Here is an 11,438-nt window from a genome sequence, read left to right as displayed (position 1 = left end):
TTAGTTGCAACTGCCGATCCGCGACCGAATGCTCGTTGCAAGCCCACCGTATTCATACACGGATCTACTACTGATTTTAAACAGAGATATTCTACACTTATAAACTCATTTAAGTATGAGGAGCATAGCAAATCTACCTTCCTAGTCAACCACATACACCATCTAATAAATAGAAAGGTACCATATAGGATATCCTGGGCCATAATAGATTCCAGGGTCCCATACGAAGGCCAGCAATTCACTTGTGGACTATGCCTAAATGAAGCCTTCCAAATATGTATACATAATTCACCGCAATTACAAAATAAACAACACGAAGCTTTTTCTACATGTTGTCATAGTTTCTATCGCACCTTTAAATTCTTCTATAGGTCCAAATATTTATATATGTGTACACACACACATGCATATGTATGTGTGTGTGTGTATGTGTTTATGTATGTGTGCATGTGTGCGCTGTATGTATGTGTGCACTTTATATGTACGCTTATGTATGTGTATATATGTATGTGTATATATATGTGTATGCATATGTGTATATATATATGTGTGTGTGTATGTATGTGTGTGCGCCTCTGTGTGTGTGTGTGTGTGTGTGTGTGTGTGTGTGTACGCTTTTATCTTTTTCTTTTCCTTTTCTTTTTCCTCTACCTCTCTATCAACATAAGTATCTTAGAAGCTAGCTAGTTTCAATTCAATAATTTATAGAATTTTTGTAGTTTTTAGGTTTTAGTTTTCTTAGTTTGTAATTTTAAGTTTAGGATTTAAGTTTTAATTTTTAATTTAATTTTAATTCTTAATCTTTCATCTCGTATCATTAAATTGTTATTACGCTTGAAATATAATTTCAAATATCTGTATTAACCAATAAACTTTGTGGTCTTACCTAAATTGGCCCTCAACCCCCACTTTACTGAAACTTTAACGTTTTACCTATCACCCCGATGCAATACTGACATATCTCTATCATTACCTTTACTTTTATTTTATTTTTATTCCTATTTTTAACCTTTTACTCCTATCTTATTTTTATTCCTTTCTCCTCTCTCTCTTTCTCGCTTTCTCCTTTCTCTCCCATATACACCCACTCACAAAACCCATCTATGTCTATCTTGCTTTCTCGCTCTATATGCACATTTAAACACTATCGCTTCAATATGAATACATCATTCAAAATACTGCTGAAATACTGCCCGAGTTTACCTGGGATTTTAACTAAGGACCTGTACTTTCATGGAAGTATCAACCAACATACATATCCTCTGGAAAAATATGAGTTAGAAACATTATTTTCCCGCCTGCATTCTTCTAACTACCTTTACTCTTTATTCTTCTATTTACTACTTTATTGTAGTAAATATATTTATGTGTGTGTGCGTGTGTGTGTGTGTTTGCCCCGCCCCACTGCTTGATATATGTATGTATGTATGTATGTATGTACGTGTGAATGTATGTATATTTGTGTGTGTGTGTGTGTGTGTGTGTGTGTGTGTGTGTGTGTGTGTGTGTGTGTGTGTGTGTGTGTGTGTGTGTGTGGTGGAAGTCAGCTCGTGACCGTGTAAGACCACTTCTTAAACTCATTGCACTCTAATAAACATCTCACGCTTGGTCCGCCAATCGTCTATGGTGTCTTATATGACACCCAAGGCCTGCAAGGGACCTACAAGTTACCCTTCCGACTACAAATCAGCTTTACAGGAACAGCCAGACCATCGGATGTTGGGATCACTCAATACTGAGTGAGTCCACAGGCCAACTAACGCACTCTGCTGCTGATGCGCAAGATACCACACTTGTCGGCGGGGGCGCCTCTGTGACAATGCTTATGGCCTTTGGGAAGCATACACAACACTGGTCGCACGAAATAGAGAGGGTTCACATTCTCTCTATATATTTACATCTCCAAATCAGCGGATGCAATCCAGTCGTTTTCGAATTCTTTAACACCAGTGGCAATCATATTCCCCAACAATTCTCAATTTGATGATCTTCCCAGGTTTTAGTATCGATATTGATCTATTAAAGTGTGTTTAAGATTGTCTTTGAAACGCATATGTGGCTTGCACTGGGGACGTTTACATTAAGGGATGGGTAGAGAAAAGGTAGAGAAAAGGTATAGGTGGGGTGATACCGAAGTGAATAGTAGTTTTGGTAGTAAAATCTGAAGTGGAGGGAAGAATACAAGGATGTCAAATTACTATAAATAGACGTATGTGATAGGTTAGTGATAGATAGGAAGCAGAGAGCAAAGAATGTATGACATACGCATGCATTCATATACATATATATGTGCGAATATGTAAACATACATGTACACACAGATACATACACACACATATACATACGCCTATACATACACATGCATATACACACATGCATGCTCACGCGCATCCGTAAATATATTCATATACGAATATGCATGCGCATACTTGTATATATACATGCACACGCGCATACGTGCGCGCAGATGCACACGCATTTACAGTCACGCGCATGCGCGCATACAGATACTTACATATACATATATACACATATACACACTCATTCATATATGTTTGTACATATATATATATATATATATATATATATGCACGTACACATACATACATATACACACACGCACATATATGTATGTATATATGTATATATATATATATATATATATATATGAAAGAAGGTTTGAAAAGGCACTTATTTTTAAAAAATATTTCTTTACTTAACCGATTTCACTTTTTTAGAAAAAGTATGTATATATATATATATATATATATATATATATATATATATATATATATATATATATAAAAGTATATATATATATATATATATATATATATATAAAAGTATATATATATATATATATATATATATATATATATATATATATATATATATATATATATATATATAATCATAAATATATAGGGATTGACAGTAACCTGCTTCTCCATCATACTATAATTCTATATATATATATATCTATATATAGACGGTTTAGATATAGATTCAAGGTTGAATATGGTACATATGCGTAGGCACCCAAATATCGTATCCCAAAATGATAGGTGATCAAAATCAAAAAATAAGCAACACGGATTTCAAAGGTGATTGCAGTACGCACGTTTCATGCTACTCCAATTTATTTAAGTAATGCGAGCATTACATTAAATGCAATATGAAGAGCAATCTTCAGCTGCATGAAAATGCAGAAAATTACTGTAGAAAAGACATATTATAAATGTGGCAACATTTCAAATCCAAGTGGGAGAGAGAATACATAAAAATCCAAATGTGAGGAAGAATACATAAGTCCATCTTGTCATAGCCGAGTCTATCAGGCTAATATATATACATATGCCTACATACATACATACATACATACATACATACATACATACATACATACATACATAAATTACCTGTACACACATTTACACTCACACACATGTATTCGCTTGTATGTCTATATTTGTAGTATTAAATGATTGTGAACCTTAAAGTAAAATAGGGGAGTTAATTAAAGATTAAAAATTAAAATGGAGATAAGTAGAGTTGTTGGAGATTACCTACGGGGTTTTATGGATATATGCTGTGTGATTATTTAGGTTGCATTTAGATTTGTGGTAAATTTGAAGGTATGAAAAAAGCGGTGGTTGCATGTATTTAGGGCCTCATTATATTTGTTTAGTAGCGTTGACGAGTTGTGTTTTAATATGTGGAATGCCTCTTTAAGGCTTTGGTATGGAAGCCCTGAATCTGTTATGGACTATGACAAAGTGTAGGGAGTATTTCTATTTTTGAGATAATGTATGTGACTGGCGAGTGTTGTGGACTTACTGTGTTTCTCGTATCTAAAGAATTGAGATGAGCCGTATACCGTTGTTTAAAATTCATAGTTGATCCTATATATACAGCTGTAGAATTGTGTAATGTGTTGAGGTCGGTGCATTTATAAATTACATTAGGTCTTCCACAATGGGGTTGTAGAGGGCAGATGGACTCAGGACGGCAGTTACAAGTGGGTGTATTTTAGGGATTATTTTTAAGAATGGAGGAAATAATACTGTTAGAGGAGAGGTTAGAGATGGGGGTAGAAAGGTCTAAGTCATTAGTATTAATAATATTATTATTACTATTATTGTCATTATTGCTATCGTTGTTGTTAATTATTCTATCTGTAAGGGCGGTGGAAGTTGTGGTAGTATTCTGGGTAGTATTAGTAGGATTGGGTTATGGTTGTGGACTAACGTATGGGGTTCAATGCTGGAGCTGTGTACGTTAGGTGCTCGTGTATTTAGAATTGTTATAGTGTAAGTTTTGATAGTAGAGAGAAAGCTTTTGTTTGTTAGAGGCTGGTTTGACAGACTCGAAGTTGAGTGGGGTGGGGTGGAATAGGATAGCTTTAGAGTGGATCTATTAAAGATAGAGTAATATTGATGTTGACGGGGGAAGTTGGAGTCCAGTATATTAAAAAGGATTTAGCTAAGTTCTTAATATTTAGTGAGAAGTGGAGTGTATACCACAGAATAGACCACTTCTTTTTTTTGGTGGGTGGGGGTTATTAAGTAGTAGTGCTATCTATATTTTTGGAAAATGGACGGGGTAGCATGGCTCGTTGTTGTTAGCCGTTTTTGCTGTTTTAGCTTTTGATCTAGTGTTATACGTGTGCGTGTGGGGTCTATTACTCTATCTTTAATAGATCTACGCTAAAGCTATCCTATTCCTCTTTCTAATCATACACATCTCTCCTCCCCCATCTATCCACAATACATTCTCAAATTTTCATTCACACCACAAAACCCTTTCGAACGAGCAACACTGATTCTACGGCTCCATGCTTTGAAATGAATAAACAAGAACTGCTATTGCAACTTACATACCATGTGCAGGAAATTTTTTTACCACTTCTATACACCATTTTCGTCGAATAATGGAACTGCTACTACAATATCTTTATATATTTAATTTCTACTTTCATTCTCTTATTTCCCTCTATATTCCCTATCTCCCCCATTTCCATAATAATTCGAACTCAAATATTTTCTCACACCGTCTGTGATGAAGGGAAATCCATAATATCCCAGAAACAGCTGTGAGACTATTTCGTTAAAAATGTCCTGAAAACTCCTCACAGCCTTGGCTATGTTATCTCATTCTGTCTAGAAGAGAAGATTACATCTTTATCAACATCATCTATTCCTTTGGAAGTAACCATTTGTAATCTTCGAAACATATGTTGGAAATAAAAGAATTCATTTAACATATGCGTATTACTCCATTTATTAAATTTTTATATTTACTCAATTACCCAAAATAACAGGGAGTTTCTACCTCATAAACAGGAGTTACACCACAGTCATTTTGTGATCTTTGCTACCTTGGTATCTATTAACCAATTTATTTTGTCGGAGTTAATTATTAACTAAGAGAAAATAAATCGCCATCCGTTAGAGAAAAAAATTGTAGTTTAGAATCAGTAGTTCTTTGACTGCTATTTCTAAATTTTTCAGTATGTTGGTGAAGCAACTTATGCTGACCCCTGTATATTTATGATTATATATATATATATATATATATATATATATATATATATATATATATATATATATATATATATATATGCGGTCTGACTATTAAGAATGATCTCAAGAAAATTCAGCAAACATATATATGTGTGTGTGTGTGTGTGTGTGTGTGTGTGTGTGTGTGTGTGTGTGTGTGTGTGTGTGTGTGTGTGTGTGTGCATGCGTGCGTGCGTGCGTGCGCGTGTGTGTGTGTCCAAAATCACGCAATAGGAAGGAGTAAGAGAAAGAGTGGTCTAAGTGAAGGGAGAGGAGAAAAAATAGTAAGTCAGTGAAGGAGAAGTAGTGAGAGTAATAGCCATGATTCAGAGGGAATGAGAGAAAGGAAGTGGCAAAGAGAGCATCGTGTATCTACTATAATAATACTCTTGTGTTTTTCTCCGTTACAACATATGAATGAGAACGGAAGCGGCGATACATGAATAAGGAAGGAAGAGGTGATGGCAAACTTGATACTAAGTCATTAGTATTATTAATATTATTATTACTGTTATTGTCATTATTGCTATCGTTGTTGTTAATTATTCTATCTGTAAGGGCGGTGGAAGTTGTGGTAGTATTCTGGGTAGTATTAGTAGGATTGGGTTATGGCTGTGGTCTAACGTATGGGGTTCAATGCTGGAGCTGTGTGCGTTAGATGCTCGTGTATTTAGAATTGTTATAGTGTGAGTTTTGATAGTAGAGAGAAAGCTTTTGTTTGTTAGAGGCTGCTTTGACAGACTCGAAGTTGAGTGGGGTGGGGTGGAATAGGATAGCTTTAGAGTGGATCTATTAAAGATAGAGTAATATTGATGTTGACGGGGGAAGTTGGAGTCCAGTATATTAAAAAGGATTTAGCTAAGTTCTTAATATTTAGTGAGAAGTGGGGTGTATACCACAGAATAGACCACTTCTTTTTTTTTGGTGGGTGGGGGGTATTAAGTAGTAGTGCTATCTATATTTTGGAAAATGGACGGGGTAGCATGGCTCGTTTGTGTTAGCCGTTTTTGTTGTTTTAGCTTTTGATCTAGTGTTATACGTGTGCGTGTGGGGTCTATTACTCTATCTTTAATAGATCTACGTTAAAGCTATCCTATTCCTCTTTCTAATCATACACATCTCTCCTCCCCCATCTATCCACAATACATTCTCAAATTTTCATTCACACCACAAAACCCTTTCGAACGAGCAACACTGATTCTACGGCTCCATGCTTTGAAATGAATAAACAAGAACTGCTATTGCAACTTACATACCATGTGCAGGAAACTTTTTTACCACTTCTATACACCATTTTCGTCGAATAATGGAACTGCAACTACAATATCTTTATATATTTAATTTCTACTTTCATTCTCTTATTTCCCTCTATATTCCATATCTCCCCCATTTCCATAATAATTCGAACTCAAATATTTTCTCACACCGTCTGTGATGAAGGGAAATCCATAATATCCCAGAAACAGCTGTGAGACTATTTCGTTATAAATGTCCTGAAAACTCCTCACAGCCTTGGCTATGTTATCTCATTCTGTCTAGAAGAGAAGATTACATCTTTATCAACATCATCTATTCCTTTGGAAGTAACCATTTGTAATCTTCGAAACATATGTTGGAAATAAAAGAATTCATTTAACATATGCGTATTACTCCATTTATTAAATTTTTATATTTACTCAATTACCCAAAATAGTTAATTATTAACTAAGAGAAAATAAATCGCCATCTGTTAGAGAAAAAAATTGTAGTTTAGAATCAGTAGTTCTTTGACTGCTATTTCTAAATTTTTCAGTATGTTGGTGAAGCAACTTATGCTGACCCCTGTATAATATTTATGATTATATATATATATATATATATATATGTATATATATATATATATATATATATATATATATATATATATATATGCGGTCTGACTATTAAGAATGTTCTCAAGAAAATTTAGCAAACATATATGTTTGTGTGTGTGTGTGTGTGTGCGTGCGTGCGTGCGTGCGTGTCTGTGTGTGTGTCCAAAATCACGCAATAGGAAGGAGTAAGAGAAAGTGTGGTCTAAGTGAAGGGAGAGGAGAGAAAATAGTAAGTCAGTGAAGGAGAAGTAGTGAGAGTAATAGCCATGATTGAGAGGGAATGAGAGAAAGGAAGTGGCAAAGAGAGCATCGTGTATCTACTATAATAATACTCTTGTGTTTTTCTCCGTTACAACATATGAATGAGAACGGAAGCGGCGATAGATGAATAAGGAAGGAAGAGGTGATGGCAAACTTGATAGTAGGATGATGGAAATTCTACCGTGAAAAAAAGCAAACAACGTTTCAACTCTGTGAGTATATGTGTGTATATGTAAAAGGGAGGTATGTGAATGTTTGTTTGTGTGTGTGTGTGTGTGTGTGTGTGTGTGTGTGTGTGTATGTGTGTGTGCGTGTGTGTGCGTGTGTGTGCGTGCGTGTGTGTAATGGAAGTGGGATGGTGAACATTCAACACTGAAAGGAAAAATCAAACAGCGATTCAACTCTGTGTGAGTATATGTGTGTATGTGTGTGCGTGTACATGGGAAGTATGTGACTGTTTATATGTGTGAACCAGCGTTCTTTCAGTAACAAACGATGATCGATGTCACATCTCAAAATACAACCACTAAATAACATTGAGAAGTGTATTAGTTTGATTTACCATCCATAGTCTAATTTTTACCCACTGGTCTTTCAGTAACTATACATAAACTAACCAGCGTTCTTTCAGTAAGTAACGATGATCGATGACACATCTCAAAATACAACCACTAGATAACATTGAGTAGTGTATTATAATCACACATCTACACAAACGTATACGTATACAAACTCATTAGAGAAAATAATTATTGACTGGGTGTATCAAGAATATAAAGCGACTGCAGTTGAAAAGTACATTATAAATACACATTTAACAGTTCATTCATGTGCCTAATTCATTTATATTAAGAAATTTATGTAATAAATTTTGAATAGTGAGTTTTTACATCAACTATAAGTCATGAACGTCGCTTCGGAAAAGTTGGTATTAACTTGCCTGCTCCTGCATTTAGTCACGGCCAGCTTTATGTGGCATTAAGTCGTACAAAAAGGAAGGAAAGCTTAACATTTTATTCAAGGGATGTTAGTTGCGGATAGATTCTTCGCAAAAAAAAACCTAGTAATAAAAGAATTAAGCTAAAAACTTGGTTTTGTACCTTATTCATATATATAAAATACTATAATTAGCCGTCATTTTTGACGGCACGGAGTCAGCTAGTATTCAGATAATAACTGAAAGCGTTAAAAGAGAACACAAACGCTTATGCAGGCACTTATAAAATTTAACCGGAACCACAAAAAGCAAAACAACTGTGGGCTCGTCCGGGATTCGAACCCGGGACCTCTCGCACCCAAAGCGAGAATCATATCCCTAGACCAACGAGCCACAAGTTGAAAAAGTACCTAAAATTAATCATCATATTCCGTATTGACAGGTAATTGCTGGATTATTTATCTTTTGTTATTTATATTTCATATACTTTAAAATGTTCCATAGAAAATATGGTCTTTTAGTGCGGGATTGAATATATCTTATTAAAAGAACTGATTCTAAGTATAAAAGTTTGTTAGAGATTTTTATTGCTCAACTGGAAGTGATGTTTATTTCGCTTTGTCAATTCATATATGATAGATTAACTCTCAAAATTTTTAACGGCGCAACATGTGACGGAAATTGCCGATATTTCTCAATCGGCAGATTCCGTCAGGTGCTAAAGAGCGAAAACATCCGTTTCGGCAAAATGGTTGCCACGCGGCTAGAAGTGAACATGACACGGTTGATGTCACGATGTGAGGAAAAGGTAGCTGAAAAGAAAATGAGAGATTGGCGACTGGAAAAAGTAAGCACTTATGGTAATTGAGATATGTATGTATGTATGTATGTATGTATGTATGTATGTATGTATGTATGTATGTATGTATGCATGTATGTATGTGCGTGTGAATGTATGTATGTTTGTGTGTGTGTGTGTGTGTGTTTGTGTGTTTGGTGGAAGTCAGCTCGTGACCGTGTAAGACCACTTCTTAAACTCATTGCACTCTAATAAACATCTCACGCTTGGTCCGCCAATCGTCGATGGTGTTTTATATGACACCCAAGGCCTGCAAGGGACCTACACGTTAGCCTTCCGACTACAAATCAGCTTTACAGGAACAGCCAGACCATCGGATGTTGGGATCACTCAATACTGAGTGAGTCCACAGGCCAATTAGCGCACTCTGCTGCTGATGCGCAAGATACCACACTTGTCGGCGGGGGCGCCTCTGTGACAATGCTTATGGCCTTTGGGAAGCATACACAACACAGGTCGCACGAAATAGAGAGGGTTCACATTCTCTCTATATATTTACATTTCCAAATCAGCGGATGCAATCCAGTCGTTTTCGAATTCTTTAACACCAGTGGCAATCATATTCCCCAACAATTCTCAATTTGATGATCTTCCCAGGTTTAAGTATCGATATTGATCTATTAAAGTGTGTTTAAGATTGCCTTTGAAACGCATATGTGGCTTGCACTGGGGACGTTTACATTAAGGGATGGGTAGAGAAAAGGTAGAGAAAAGGTATAGGTGGGGTGATACCGAAGTGAATAGTAGTTTTGGTAGTAAAATCTGAAGTGGAGGGAAGACTACAAGGATGTCAAATTACTATAAATAGACGTATGTGATAGGTTAGTGATAGATAGGAAGCAGAGAGCAAAGAATGTATGACATACGCATGCATTCATATACATATATATATGTGCGAATATGTAAACATACATATACACACAGATACATACACACACATAGACATACGCCTATACATACACATGCATATACACACATGCATGCTCACGCGCATCCGTAAATGTATTCATATACAAATATGCATGCGCATACTTGTATATATACATGCACACGCGCATACGTGCGCGCAGATGCACACGCATTTACAGTCACGCGCATGCGCGCATAAGATACTTACATATACATATATACACATATACACACTCATTCATATATGTTTGTACATATATATATATATATATATATATATATATATACATACATATATACACACGCACATATATGTATGTATATATGTATATATATATATATATATATATATATATATATATATATATATATATAATCATAAATATATAGGGATTGACAGTAACCTGCTTCTCCAACATACTATAATTCTATATATATATATATATATATATATAGACGGTTTAGATATAGATTCAAGGTTGAATATGGTACTTATGCGTAGGCACCCAAATATCGTATCCCAAAAGGATAGGTGATCAAAATCAAAAAATAAGCAACACGGATTTCAAAGGTGATTGCAGTACGCACGTTTCATGCTACTCCAATTTATTTAAGTAATGCGAGCATTACATTAAATGCAATATGAAGAGCAATCTTCAGCTGCATGAAAATGCAGAAAATTACTGTAGAAAAGATATTTTATAAATGTGGCAACATTTCAAATCCAAGTGGGAGAGAGAATACATAAAAATCCAAATGTGAGGAAGAATACATAAGTCAATCTTGACATAGCCGAGTCTATCAGGCTAATATATATACATATGCCTACATACATACATACATACATAAATTACCTGTACACACATTTACACTCACACACATGTATATATACATGCACACGCGCATACGTGCGCGCAGATGCACACGCATTTTCAGTCACGCGCATGCGCGCATACAGATACTTACATATACATATATACACATATACACACTCATTCATATATGTTTGTACATATATATATATATATATATATATATATATATATGCACGTACACAT

The 11,438-nt window shown here is 35.1% G+C and overlaps 1 non-coding gene across 1 annotated transcript; it reads right to left on the bottom strand.

Annotated features, from left to right (window-relative positions):
* Positions 1-8,933: 8,933 nt before the first annotated feature.
* On the bottom strand, positions 8,934-9,005 carry Trnap-ugg (transfer RNA proline (anticodon UGG)). Its single transcript has one exon. It is a non-coding gene; the product is annotated as a tRNA-Pro (tRNA).
* Between the last annotated feature and the right edge of the window lie 2,433 nt (positions 9,006-11,438).

This window comes from Octopus bimaculoides, chromosome 15 (assembly GCF_046866305.1).
Source record: "Octopus bimaculoides isolate indiv1 chromosome 15, ASM4686630v1, whole genome shotgun sequence".
In the NCBI taxonomy this organism is placed as follows: Eukaryota; Metazoa; Mollusca; class Cephalopoda; order Octopoda; family Octopodidae; genus Octopus; species Octopus bimaculoides.
This window is presented reverse-complemented; position numbering and strand designations above follow the sequence as displayed.